This window comes from Panthera onca, chromosome D4 (genome assembly GCF_046562875.1).
Source record: "Panthera onca isolate mPanOnc1 chromosome D4, mPanOnc1 haplotype 2, whole genome shotgun sequence".
Classification (NCBI taxonomy): Eukaryota; Metazoa; Chordata; class Mammalia; order Carnivora; family Felidae; genus Panthera; species Panthera onca.
This window is the reverse complement of record NC_138351.1, coordinates 47112408-47127547: the sequence shown is the minus strand read 5'-3', so window position 1 is coordinate 47127547 and position 15140 is coordinate 47112408. Positions and strand designations below refer to the sequence as shown.

At 40.9% G+C, this 15140-nt stretch overlaps 1 long non-coding RNA gene across 2 annotated transcripts in view; it reads right to left on the bottom strand.

The window, feature by feature from the left end:
- Positions 1-9407: 9407 nt before the first annotated feature.
- Positions 9408-15140, bottom strand: part of LOC132663440 (uncharacterized) — a 125897-nt gene continuing 120164 nt past the window's right edge. Inside the window, exons 10-11 of one of the 2 annotated variants that reach the window (XR_013551755.2) lie at positions 14976-15082; positions 9408-14361 (exon numbers count right to left, since the gene is read on the bottom strand). This is a non-coding gene — a long non-coding RNA (uncharacterized LOC132663440). The remainder of the gene's footprint in view (positions 14362-14975; positions 15083-15140) is intronic. The other variant, XR_013551754.2, reaches the window with a different exon arrangement.

Below are 15140 nucleotides of genomic sequence, written 5' to 3'. Positions count from 1 at the left end.
TTATAATTATTAGCAGATGTTTTGCAGGACACATTCAGGAAATGTCAGTCCCATGTTTTAATAGTAACAAGTGAAGACTCACTACTGAAAGGGTCTGTAGTGCTACAGCAGAATTTTCTGCAAGGAGTTAAGTTTGATGATCCAAGCAAGACCATTTCAAAGTAATATACCAACATAAGAGAGAAGAGTATCTACAATTCAGTTGTGGGAAAAGAGAGAAAAGTAGTTACTTTCATTGTGACTATATTCCCCCCGGGCATGATCATACACGATGGTCAAGAGAAATAGGTTTCGTTATGAATTGATCTTTCATAACGGTTACAATACTAGGAAGTGGGGTGAGGCCATCTGCTGCAAGTGACTAAACTCAGGGTCAGTGTGTTTGTTTTTAAAAACAGGCTAACGGGGTGCCTGGCCAGCTCAGTTGGTAGAGCATGTGACTATTGGTCTCAGGGTCGTGGCTTGAGCCCCAAGTTGGGCATAGAGAAAATAAACCATTAAAAAGTAATAAAAACAGGCAAAGAGTCAGACTCTGAAGCAATTTTCAACTCCTGTCTCAGGTTAATAAGAACAGAAATTATCTCTTTAGTGAAAATACCAATGGAGCCCATGTGTGATTTTGTGATGCCCTAAAGCCTCTCTCAGCATGAAGGCATCTGGGAGATCAAATCTTTCTGATTCCCTTCAATTCCCTTCACAGCAACATCGTCTGAGGGCTTTTGCCATTTCCTCATTCTAGGCACAGAGCTAAGCTTGGGCCAGCTGCTTTCTCTCAGCTCACCACCACGAATGACGTCATCCTGTGGCCAGCTTTGCTGAACCCCAGTAAGCGAGCCTCAAAGTTACTGATTTATGTACACTGGCCTCCAAACCAACCCCTGACATTATAGATGTCAGGCAGCAGCATGATTATGAAACACTATATCAAAAATTGGTACCTTGAAAAAGGTACGTCCTGTCATCTGGAAGGTTTTCTGATGACAATCTCTTACCAGCTATGATAGGAAACAATTGATCAGATTATCACTCTACTGTAGAGTTCACAATAGCCCTAATTAATGTGAAAGAACTACACCTAGCCTCATCACTCAGCACACACCTTCCCAACCTTTTATTCTGTCCTTCTGCCCTGTGGAATATCTATCAGTTCTCTGAATATGGCTTCCTCCCTGTCACCATCACATAAGTTGTTCCTGTCACCCACCAGATGGCTCTCTCGGATTAACCTTTAAGATTTCAACTTGCATGTCACATCCTCCACAAAAAGTCCCATAAGCTCCCTGCCCAAGTTGGACAACTCCTGTTTGCCCCCTCACTTCTCTTCTCATAGTACCCTGGTGCTCCTTGCTTGTCCTTCTAGAATTCTGAAGCCCACAAGGAGGGAGACCATGAGTAATTAGATCAACACTGTATCTACAATAATTAGCACAAGTGCCTAGGAAACAGCAGCCACTCATTTCATATTTATATGGGATGAATAAATGAATAAACAATTTATCTTAAAAATATAGAAGAGAAGGGGCACCGGGGTGGCTCAGTTGGTTAACCGTCTGACTCTTGATTTCGGTTCAGGTCATGTTCTCACGGTTCATGAGATCTAGCCCTGCATCAGAGCTTGGGATTCTCTCTCTCCTTCTCTCTCTCTCTGCCCCTCCTCTGCTCATACTTGCTCTCTCTCTCTCTCTCAAATTAATTAAATAAAACTTTAAAAAATACAGAAGAGAAGGCAAAATAAAATTTTGATCAAAGAAAAAAATATGATCCAGAAATCCTTGCCTTGATTATACAGAGCCTAGGACTCACCTACTTCTTGAAAGTGTGAGGAGAGGTTGACGCATCATCTCTCCATCACCACCTAAACATAGCATCACAAGCATTAACTGTAAGAGCTCACATCATGGAAGGCCTTCTAGGCAGACCTCCAAGTGCTTTTGTGCATTCATTTACCTGATCCTTGCAACAACCTCAAAACATAGATACAAACAGATGAGGGAAATGAGGCACAGAGAGGTTAGTTAACTTGAGAAAAGGCACACAGCACAGAATCAGGATTTATATTCAGAAATATTAGATGACAATAAGAACCATTTCCATGAGATACAAGCAACAAGGTTTTTGCATCAGGGAAATGGAAAACATAGATTAGTTATTTAATGGTTTTGGCCCAGAATAGTGTGCTTCCTCCATCATGTTTAGAGTAGAAGACAAATCTATCTGGTCTACTAGTAGCAAGAATTTTGGACATAAAACTCTCCCTCAAAATAGAAGAAACTACAATTCCAAAATACAATTTCCAGTGATAATTTCACTTTTATTTACTGCTAAGTAAATAAAGTCAAAGAGTAGTTAAATTCTGCATATTCTTTCTTGGTCCTAAAGTTAAATACTGGCTGTAATAGAAAGTTAATATAAACACCTGCCTTGGGGAAATTTTTAATAAGAGAAAATAAGCATACGATATGTTCCATGGATCCCAAGCTTTGCACAATATTACGGGAAAAAAAGAGTCATAGAAATTTGGGAATGGTAGTTAAAAGCCAAATAAGAATGAGTGCTGCTGGTATTCTCAGAAGCTTTAACATCTTATTCACTATGAAACTCCATATATATTATGCAGTGTTTCCTAAGGTATTTAACCATCACATTATTTTTTTAAGGAGTTTGCTCAGGATTTATGGGTCAAGAAAGTTAATTGGGGGAATTATTGTTCTAGCAGGTGGTATTATTCTCATTTACAAACACCTACAAGTTAACCATTGGAGTCTCATCTTCTGGTTTTTACCAATTTAGTATCATAGAGAAATGCTATAAAAATCTATTAATTGGATTAGAATTATGGAAAGCTCTCAGAACTGATGTGGTTCAGCATCCCACTCAGGATGAATGATACTATAAAAAATTGAGGTTTGGTTCAACTTTCCTGTGTAATAATCTTACTAGAAAGATCAAAATTTCCAGAGTAAAATTTTCTGCAAGGAGATCATCACAGAAGTAATTAGATGCCACATAAGCTGCCTCACTAAACTAATTATAAAGGGAGAAATTAGATTGATACTATAATGAAACATAAGTTTCTATTATTGTATTCCTTTAATTGGACTAAAGAGGTTTAATCGTGACTTTGCACCCTGTAAAGAACTTATTCCAGGAAAGTAACAATAAACTCAGGGCAATAAACAGGGCACACTTTAGGTCTCCGGTAGTCCATAATTAATAAATGTCTAATAAAAGTCCACAATTAACCAACAGCTAATAAAAGTCCAGAACCCATGCTAGGCAAAGACATAAAGAACCAGTTGATGACACAGAACAAGAGATTTTAGGGGTCAAAATTATGAAACATCAAAATTAAAATGGTCTTTCAAGTCAATATGATTTGAAATGCCCATTCCTGCCATTTAACAGATGAAAACAGTAAGGCCTAAAGGGAATAGGTGAATTACCAAGGTCATAAGGCAAGTCAAAGGCAGAGTCAGAACTATTAGGTTGAACCAACTGAAATTGCTGGTATTCACTGTTTTGACCTACAAAAATGCTAAAAGAAAGAGGAGGAGGAGGAGGAGGGAGCGGGAAGGAGAGTGGGGAGGGAAGGGGGGAAAAAAAAGAAAAACAAAAGGAAAGAAAGCTCCTTAGTCCAGAGCCTTAAAAAAAAAAAAAAAAGCCAGAACTTTGGCGTCTGCAACCACACTATACTAAAAAAAAAGGTGGGGTTGGGGGTTGAGGCAGAGAAAGATCAGAGATGTTGAGTCTGAATTACACAACTAGAGCCTTGACCTGAATTTTGAAAACTAAGTTACTGGGAAACTTGAAGAAATAAAGTATCAGATCTTCCCATTTGAAAAATAAGACAACCAGTGGACAAAATGCATTGGAGAATAAATGTCTGGCTCAAATAATGTACCCACTTACAAATCTTAAAAAATAACAATCTTTCAAATTATTTACAGCACAGTCTGAGGCGTTGTAGTTTATGTCCGAGCTTCCCTGCGAGGCTCCTTAGCGCCCCCTAGTGCCAGCCAATCAAAATTCACACCGTAAACACGACTTGGAAATCATTGCCTAAAGCTGCCGGTTCCTTCTTTTCCTTAGAAAAAGCAAGCTACCACCTGGGGAATTGTTAGCCTCTTCACCATAAATAGAAGCTGTGAAGTGTTTCAGCTCATTGGGACCCTCAAGGTTTATGACAACCCTACGTAGCTGGATACGTCTACACACTCATATCCTGAAAAAAAAAAAAAAAAAATTGAACCCAATACACAATTCATTCTTTGGATCCGCAGACCTTATTCAGCACCTCCTTTGTACCATGCCCTGTGCAATTGGCTAGGGACAGGAAACAAGACCTCACGGTCTGCTGGAGGAGAGAAATAAGTGATGAAATACAATAGAGTGTAATAAGTATTTATTGCCTGAATTAACTTTTAAGAATAGCAGGAAGCATCCAAGTGAAGAATCAAGGGAAAAGGCCTGCCTTACAGAAGTCACAGCCTTGAAACGGCTCATAAGCACAGATGGGAAGGCCAAGAGGAGTTGAGTACAGCAGGGGCCCTGAGGGGCCAGTGGTTAAGAAGGAGGCTCTGAAGCCAGAATGGTCTGGTTTCATCTTGATTCTGCTTCTTTTAATTCTGTGTGCCTTGGTTTCACCTTTGTCAGACTGGGGTAATAATAGCGTCTCCCACATCAGGAGGTTATGAGAATGTGCTTGTAAGGGCACCTGCGCGGCGTGAGTGCTCACCAGCTATTGGCTGTAACTGTTTTGGCTGGAGTGTCGGTGCTCATGGACCAGAAAGCGAGACAGTCCGCACAGGATGCATGAATGGTTATGCTGTGAACAAACGGGAGCTGAGACTCCTCTCTCCCTCTCCTCTCTCCCTCCGCACACAGGTTCCAGAGTAGAGCGAGCCCAGGGATGCTCACAACCAGGTCTATTTCCCTCGGGCAAGGGCACAAAGGGGTCGTCTAGAGAACCAGGTGCCTCGGAGGTGATCATTTTCACCTTTTCATCCCCGTAGGTGACCTGCCGCCAGCGACTTTCCACAGCCCTTACGGTAACCAACGGCTCATGGCTACATGGGGCTAAGGGTCTCAGACTGGAGAACTCTGTGGTCCCTGCAGCCTCCTCCACGTCAGGACAGAGGACGGACAGCGGGGACAGAGAGAGAAAGACTACGACTCACCGGAATTATCTGTGATGCTTGTCTGCCCTCTTTTTCTGGTGTCTTGCAATTCCTGGTATCTTCTTGTCTTCTACCCACCGGGGATCAAGGAGGAAATGAAGTAAAAGGAGACAAGGAAGAAGACAAACAAGGAGGAGGAAGACAGGGACGAGGACTGGGACTAGTATTTACTGAGTGCTTATGCCCTAAGCATCTTCCATTAATCTCATCTAATTAGCACGACAGTCCTATGTGATTTTTCTATTACGATTCACATCTTACAAATGAGAAAACACTCTAAGCCCTAGGAAGATTACACAATTTACCCAAGTTACACAGCTGGCAAGTGGCTGGGATTTGATCACGCCTTGTACATGAGGGTTCACGTACATATCCTTAAGCTTTCTGAAAGCCCTCAGCATGAAGGCAACCAGGCACGCCTTCCTCTTGAGGTGTTCCATGCCCCAAAACTTTGTCTCCTCCTCCCCACCCAGACCTTGCCTAAAAGGGCTATTCCTGCAAAATGGCTGAATTCGGCTAGATAATAAAATAGATACGCACATGCATTCATGCATATGTATCTGTGTTTAAGTCAACTGGCATTAAGATAAAGAGGAGTTATAATTCTCTCCCAGCAGTACGCATCAGAACATGCTGGTGCACGTGCACACACATACACACACACACACAGCCCAACACTTAATCCTCCCAGAAACATTTGACTTTTGAAAGGATTGTTAATTTGAAGTACTCCTCAACAAAAGATAAAGAAATCTATTTATTTCCTGAGAACCTCTCCTTTTATTTATTTATTATTTATTGGCTGTCACGATTTTGGCTGGAGTTTAAGAGCTTATCTTCACCATCTTCAAACAACTAATATCCACAAGATCAGAACCGTCCTCCACTATCAAATATGCACACAGTCCCTTACAGCTCCCTGTGCAATGAAGTCCACATGTTACTTCTCCTGGGGATTGCTTTATGAGCTTCAACTTTATTATAGAATATAAAGTTGTCTCCCCGGTTAAAAGAATTCAAATTATCTCTAAACCATGCACAACTATTTTTCCTATAAGGACCAAAAGTCAGACTTATGTGAGAGTAAAAAGTCAAACTTGGAAGGAAAGAGAAAGAATAGGTCAAAATTCCAGAGAATAATAATTTTTACACAAAGATGTTTGTGTTTGACCCCCCAAATTTTGATATATTACCTTCCCACCAGTAGTAATATAGGTTTGTATCATAAAAGCATTTCAGATCCCTCCAAAGCTACACTATAAAAATAGAAAGAGGAAAAGGGAAATAAGTATTAAGAAGGACTATGTGAAATAAACTTTATAAAAGTCATTGTAACATAATCAATTCAAAAGTCAGTGTAATGTAATGTACTCACTCCATTTTACAATATACAAGGTCACTGTCTTAGGTTCACCAAACCCACATCATTTGTTTTGTGGGCACCCTGCACACTGTAAGAAAAAAATCTCAGGCAAGCAATGACTAAGCAGGATTTCAAAATTGGTTTCTTGGGGCACCTGGGTGGCTCAGTCGGTTAACCCTCCAACTTCAGCTCAGGTCATGATCTCGTGGTTCGCGGGTTCGAGCCCCATATCAGGCTCTGTGCTGACAGCTCAGAGCTTGGAGCCTGCTTCAGATTCTGTGTCTTCTTCTCTCTCTGCCCCTCCCCTGCTCACACTCAGTCTCTCTCTGTCTCTCTCAAAAATAAACATTAAAGTGTTTTTTTTTAATATTGGTTTCTTATTCTAAATTTAATTTGACTCATCTAGTGCATTATCTACATGGTTTCTCATTTCTCACTTCTATTGAAACAGCCTGAGTCACTATTTGGGTTTAAAATTTACAAAAGAAATGCTGTCTGCAGACACCAAGCAACTTGAGTCATTGATGTTTTCATAGCCAGAGTTTCTGAAATAGAAATGCAATCTGTAGGTGCTCAACAACTTGAGTCAGAGATATTTTTATAGCCCCATTTTCTTACAGAGACCAAAGGAGATTTTAGGGGTTTTCCCTCAGCATGACACAAATATTTTTAAAGCATGTACTATGAAAGACATTATGCTAGACTAAAGTACAGGGCCGAGTAAGACTTACTATCTAACCTTGAGGAGTTTGCTGTCCAGTTGAAAAAATAAAACACATTCATTTTATTGATCATGTATTGTGTCAAGGCAATGAATGCTAATGAAAAACAAGCTATGTTCCTTTGAGAAATATGGTTGGGGGAGAGGGAAATAACTTACATTGACAGTACAGTGTAGTAAATGTTAAAATAGTCATGCACAAGGAGATCTGGGAGTGCAATGAAGATGGGGGTGGGAAGGGAGAGAGGTCATCTGGAGAGCCGCTAAGCTAAATCTTAAAGGACAAGTGGAAATTAGAAGTTTACAAGATATCAGGGCACATGGGTGGTTCAGTCAGTTGAGCATCAGACTCTTGATTGCAGCTCAGGTCAGGATCCCAGGGTCGTGGGATGGAGCTCTGTGCTGAGTGTGGAGGCTGCTTGGGATTCTCTCTCTCTCTCTCTCTCTCTCTCTCTCTCTCTCTCTCTCTCTCCCTCTGCCCCAACTCACACTGTCTCTAATATAATATAATATAATATATGATGAAAAGGAATGGAAAGGAAAGGAAAGGAAATAGATAACAAGATAAAAATAAAATAAAATAGTTTACAAGATATAGTAACCAGGAATTAACCCAGTTTAAAAAAAGGGTAGAGGCAATCCAGAAAGCAGAAACAGCACAGAAATGAGAGTTGAATGAAATAGCCAGATAACCTGGAAGACAAATTCTGATAAAAGCCTTGAAAAAGTCTACTGGACCTGGAGGTTGCCTAATCTGGACTTTCAAGGTTTTCAAGAGGCCTCAGGGGAATCTAGGCCCCCACTGATCATAGTAACAATTTCAATAACACATCCTCATATGGGATTTCCCTCCTTCCTTGTCGCACTCTCCTGCTTTCTCACTCTTGGAATTACTTCCTAAATAAATGACTTACACACAAGTCTTTGTTTCAAGCTCTGCTTTCTGGGAAGACAAAGCAAGACAAAATGATTCATATTTTAATTATAATGTGAGAAAGTCTTAAGGTGAATATCAACTATAGAAATACCTTAATACCTCCCATAATAGTTCACTAGTAGGTAAGTCTTAGTCACATGCAGAGCAAGGACTATGGATTTGTGTGTTAGCTACTGACTAAAGAACAGACTTGTATTTTGGGATTAGTTCTCAACCCACAAACTGAGGCAATGAAAGATGTTTTCATTACACAAAGCTCTCTTGTGATATAAATTTGTCCCAACGGAATTTGAACTAATGTAAGTCTGCACAAATGATGTATAAGAAACATCAATTGAAATGCCTGTTTTAAGGAGGAAAAATTATTTTCTGAATGATAGAAAGATAAAGATTCTTCTTGGGGGCCAATTTTTGTTCATTTGAAACTCTCAGCAGCCAGAAATAATCTCTGAGGCAAAGGGGATTCCCCAGAAGGCTGCTGAACAAAACAAAAGCTTGGTCAAGGGAAACGTTGGGTGTGTTAGTGTGTGGAAATGATCCAGGACCTTTTTTTATTAGCAGGACTGGTTTTGGTCATTCAATAATGAGCACCCTGCATGAACCAGACACTTTGCCAGGTACAGGAAGCAAATAAACCACCAAAACAGGCATATTCTTCTTTCCACCGAGCATACATTTCTAGGGGACATAGACAATAAACAAATACAAACACAAACACATAGCTAGAAATTATGGTAGGCGTTGAGAAGTAGTATAAGGAGAGAGAATAAGGGAAAAGAGCAAATGGAAATTAGGGTCAGGAAAGAACGCTCTGGGAAAGCCAGATTGTGTGGAACCCTAAAAGTGAGTAGGAGGGAGTTAGCCAGATGAAAAGTAGGAGAACAAGGGGTCCAAAAGGAAGAACACACGTGCTCTAATTTCACAAGGAAAATTTAAAAAGAGCTCCGTTGGTTCGCGGAAGAGTTTTAAAAATTAATGAGTAGGAACACGATAAGCAGGGGCCAAGAGTGGTGCAAGATGAAGCTGGAGAAGTGGGTAGAGACTAGCTATGTGGCTCCCAGAAGGTCATATTAAAATGTTTGAAGTGTATAGTAAATGCAGTGAAGGTCATGGAAACCATCGTGTCTAAACTTAAACTGTATGCAAAAAAAAAAAAAAAAAAAAAAGGTATCATTAGCCTTCCTGGCAAAGACTGGATCCCGAACCACAACTGCCTGGGAATTTACTATTAAAACATCCGGGTTTGATGCTAGTATCCTAATGGGAAAACTGGCTCTACAGATCTAACTCCATGTTGATTTACCTTGATTGCACAGAACAGAGTTATAAGACAAATCTGGGGTGAGCCTGATGTGAATTTCAAGCGAGAACCCTCACAGGGAGACGTGTTTAACTTCTAGGAATCAACTGGGATTAGGTAAAGAGAGAAGGGAGGGGCTTAACAATTATTTAGTATCAACCAGATCCTAGGGACTATGTGAGCTGCCTCGACTTTTTACGTAATCTTCACAACCACCTTAGGAACTAAGCACACTCACCTCCATTTTACAAATGAGGGAAAGACAAGTCAGAGAGATCAGGTCATTGGCTCTAAAGACACAGCTGGGAAGGCACACTTTGCCACCAGAGGTTAAGAGGGGGAGAAAAAATCCCTTTCATGCAGATCTTTATCTCGTTTTTGTAACCCCCTCGAAATGCCTGCCTAAACTTAGCAGACCATCAACAACTGCTTATTAGTTGATGAACTGACCAGATTGTGGCCATTCTGTAGCCTTAAAAAGAGGTCACTGGCGTCAAATAAACAATGAACTCATTAAGGACCACTTGTGAGACAATTAGGTCAAGGGGAATTTCAGTTGGCAAGCGTGGAAGTTGGGAGAGGGAACTTGGCTGCAGACTCCGGCAAGGGCCTGTCAGTCACCCAGGGCCATGGCAGATCTGTCTTGAGGCTGAAGGCAACTCCTGGCTGCCAGGGTGCCAGCTTTGAGACAACTGGGTCCCTCCCCACAAGCACTACATCCTTCCTGGTTTCTTTCAATTTGCCTTTGAAGAACACAGCCAGTAAACCGCCGCTAGGTGTCCCCCGAGTAAAAATAATGAGAGACAAAGTACTTGGGCCCTTTGGGCTTTTTTTTTTAATTCCAGTGGAGTTAACCTACAGTGTTATATTCACTTTTGAGAACTAACTTGACTTATGTGTCCAGGTTCTTTGACTCCTGGGCTCTTAGGGATAGGGTGGTACTGAGTAGTTCAACGGGAACAAACGACCTCTGTAAAGGAAAGGGAGTTCTGTCAAGAAAGCGGCATTTAAGCTGCTCCTTTTCATTTTCAATTAGGGTCTGTATCACCCTGCCTAGGGAAGACAGGCCACGGAGGCCTGGAATGGGCAAACGCTGTTCTCGCCCAAACTGCCTGTCTCTCTGCAGGGCGCTGCACGGTACAGAACCCCTGGGCACCCCTGAGCCCTGGCAATTTCCTACTGAGCAAATTTAAACATAGAGAACTGTGCTCTGGCACGTTTCTAACATTTAAACATCTTAAAATTTAAATGAGGTAAATTGCAGCCATTGCCTTTTCCCGAAACAGCAGGTGCAAGTGCCTTGTTTTCTTTAGTTATGGCATGGGCAAACAGAAAAGCATGATTTGGCAAAGTGTGTCCCAAGTTGGCAAAGTTACAAACACAGACTTCTCACCTTGGGCTCTCCGGGCTCGGCGTCCCCTTTCCTCCTCACCTTCCCGCAGGCCCCTTCTCCTTTCCAGTCTTTTTCCCCATCTCCCCTCTTTTGTCTCTCCTCTTCCATTTTCTCCCTCTTTTAACCATTTTTATGCACACACAGAATCAATCTTCTGATTATGACCTTTGACACATTCAACAGAAATAAGTCCTTGCCCTGGCTTTAAAGAGTCAGGAAAGGGAGGGGAGGGTGGGGGAAAGAGACCAGAAAAGGAAAGGAGAAAGAAAAGATTCAGAAAACAGGTGCCTCTATCTGCACCTGCCCAAAACTTAAGCAGGAAAATGGGCCACCAAGGGATGGGGGTAGTGACAAAAGCCTAGAGGTCCGCTTCCCTTCACTTTCCCTGCCTCAACTGCTGGACTCCTATATCATGTTGTAGGAATTTCTAATCTAACCACAGCCAGATGACTCACACTCGCCGACTGGCTCCCTAGGCTTCCGCAAAACACCTGGAAAGATCAACCTAACCCAGAAAACAATCTCTCCCCAGGTTAACCTTTCAAGGTAGGTCGGGGAATTTTCAGCACTCGCTTCCATCTTATTCGCCAAAGATTCATAAGCCTTAATCTTGATTTCAGACATAGTTGTATCTGAGAGTCCAAAACAATTTCCAAACGAACTGATGAATGGCCACAGACTGGGCTTGCTTCTGCCTGGAGAGGAAAATTGAAATGACCTTATTTGGGTCCAGAAAGAGCTGAGACTCCTATGAAAGGGCACCCTGTTTGCTTACAGAAGCTGGCTCTCTGGCTCCTCAAAGCATTCCTCCTGTCAAGCACCTCAGTGGTCCCAGGTTGCCTTTCAGGGACATGTCTTCTTTATCTCCTTAAAGCCTAAAAGGATCTGTAACTAAATTCTAAGTGCAAGCCATAAGGGAAAGAGAAAGTGGGGTCCACAGAGGCTAATTCAAAACTTAAATGTTGACTAAACCCCAAAGAAACAATCCTATACTGGTTCGCCTTTTCTTTTTGTATGAGAATCAGAAGGGAAAAGGAATTAAGGAAATACTTTTTGGGAAGTGTATAGGGGAATCCTGAATTTAGAAACTCTAGATGTAAAAGTAAATCATACATGCAAACCAGTAACTACTTTTTCAACTCTTGTTTCTAAGATAACAGCTAATGTTTATCAAGTGCTTGAAATACTCCTGGCTCTGGGTTAGGGGCTCTACAAACATTAATTAATCTAATACTCTCAACAACCCTAAAACATGTATATAATTTTTTAATTGAGGTATAATTGACATATGTTAGTTTAAGGTGCACAGTGTGTTAATTTGATACATTTATACATTGCAATGGTATCACCACCATATATCATTATTGTGTCCTTAACAGATAGGAAAGCTGTTTCTCAGAAAGATCTGAAACTTTCCTTGAAGTGAACAGCAATTTCCTCTGACGTAATTTGCCTGAGGCCCTGAGCATGCCTGAGAGCCTGAGGGACCTGGGTATTAGGAAAAACTGAATTAGAATTTAAGATGGGAAATTAGACCATTTATTAATTTTCAGACCTTCAGAAATGAAAACACCTAATATTTCTCTTTATACAAAGGAGAGAAACATATGTTTTGACCATCCCTGTTTTTGCCTTTCTCTCATTTAGAAGATTATCCATATTCTCTCCCAGTAGACTCCGTAACTCATTCAAAATATCCATGGGTGCAGAGCTAGCAGGCAAATGTCCAAAATTTGAACCCGAGACCATCCAGTTCAGAGCCTGGACTCCCATTCATTTCCCAGGCTGACTTTCCACCTTTGGCATCTTTCATGCCCCTGCCATGGTGATCAGGTTTGAAGGGTCTATAGAGGGACTGTAACTTTTATAAATCTGAGTACTCTTGTGTGAATGAAGGGGAACAACTGGGAAATGCCAATGGAATGAAGGAAAATGGACTGCCATAGCCAAGTTGCATTAGAAACTGGCTTGTCTTTAGGAAAGCCTATCCACAAGACATTTTCTGAGGTCTTTTATTTCAGTGCTACTCAGTGTTGCCCAAGGGCCTCTGGGTGAGATAAAGACAAAAATTGAGAGTGTGTAGAAACCTTTAGTAGTCCCATATCATCCAAGCAAAAGATTCTATATGTCCAAAAGTATGTCTGCCATGGATTGGAAATAAAAACAACCAGTTCTTCAAGACAAACAGTTCAAGAATCTTTAATTTAGTCCATTAGGATCTTGGTAGGTGTTTCCAGGTCTCCCTTATAAGGCTGAAGAATCATCCAGCGAAACCCAAGTCGACTGTCACCCTTGTCCAAATAAAACCTAAGTTTTCCCAAGGGCGGGACTTTGTTTTGCCCACTGCTCCATCCCTGGTTCCTAGAATCACGCCTGATGTTCAAGGAATATTTGTTGAATGACCAAAATGCACTCATTTCTCAGTGGGAAGTGCCCAAAATCTTGTCCAGGAGTTGTCCTTGTCCATTTTTCAAGTGGGCCTCAAGACAACCCCGGTGATGGCTGGTCCTCTACACCTAGACCACCACCTCACCTTCCTCCCATCTCCACTCCTCACCCAGCCCAGACCTCCACCCCCACCAGGAAGAGAAGTAGGACAAATTATTGCCATTTATTTCCCCAGATGAGTTTCAGAATCATTTGGGCATATTTTCCAAACTGTTCCATTGAGATTCTGACTGACATTACACTAAGCATATAAACTAACAGGAAAAGATACACATCTTTACAACATTGAGTCTTTTCATGCATGAGCATGATATGTCTACTTATTTTCTTGTCTTTTTATTTTTTTTTTTGATGTTTATTTATTTTTTTGAGAGAGAAACAGAGCACAAGCAGGGAAGGGGCAGAGAGAGTGTCTGTGTCTCCACACAGAATCCAAAGCAAGCTCCAGGCTCTGAGCTGTCAGCACAGAGCCCAACGTGGGGCTCAAACTCACAAGCTGTGAGATCATGACCCGAGCTGAAGTAGGAAGCTTAACCAACTAAGCCACCCAGGTGCCCCATTGTCTTTTTATAACTCGTAGTAAATTTTGTAGTTTTCATATACTTTCTGCATATTTATTGGTAAACTAATTTTAGGATGATTTATTTTGATAGTTGTTATCGTGTATGGGGTCTGCCTACTGTTTTGTTTTCTAATTCTTAGTACAAAGGAAGAAAGGAATCATTTTGGTAATATTTATTTTACATCTCTTCACTTTAACTAAGTGTTGACTAATTTTCATTTATTATCTTGGGTGTAATATCATAATATCAACAACTGATCATTTTATCGTATGCCATTTCCTTCCTCTACTTGTACCTCTTTTTCAGCTCTTTTTCCTATTGCATTCAGGAGAGTAAATTCTTCTTAAGTAAACTTTTGGTTGGGGAGACATTTAAGATGCAACAGAAAAAAATACGAGAGTCTACAGGGATGCTGCCAATGTAGTACTTAGAGGAGATTTATTGCTCTTGATGCCTATACTTGGGAAGGGGAAAAACAAGAGAAACAATAAATTAAGTCAATACGTGATAAACTCTGTCCCCTTTAACTTACAAACCAAGAGAGAGAAGAAAATGAAGTCAGAAACTTAAAATGGAGGAATGCAAAAAAGAATTGGTTAAGAAAAATATCCTTCACCATAAATAGTTTAAGAAGCACCAGTTTACTACACTAAGGTCTTGGTAAGTACCTCTGGGTCTGCCTTATAAAGCTTAAGAATCATTAAACAGAAGCCACTTTATAAAGAGACATTTTCTTTCAGCCAACAGACTACTCTCTCAAGTGCTTGAAGCCTGTAGGTCTTGGAAATAAAACTGATACCAATAATAGTAATTTTTGAACTTATGTTCCAATGATATATGTGAAATGAAATACAAAATTGTGATGAGCCACTATCTGCATAATGTTTTAAGAATGGTGGATTTCATGTGCTCAGGCAGTTCAGCCAGAGTCCTTGGTCATTCTTGATAAGAGTCAGAGCTATTCCTTGCATGCCCTATAAAAAAAGAAAGGAAGAAAGAAAGAAAGAAAGAAAGAAAGAAAGAAAGAAAGAAAGAAAGAAAAGCAAACCCAGTGGGCATTTCTTCTAGAGTACCTGCAGAGACCAACTCCAGGAATTGCCCTGATGAACAGGATTGACCCAGTCTTCTTGAAGATACAGAGGCGGTGGAAACAGCCCTCGTGGTTCTTCATCAGCATGCACTAGAAGGTGAGAAAATGTCACTTATAACCTGCCTGTGTCAGTCCTTTGCTTAGTGTA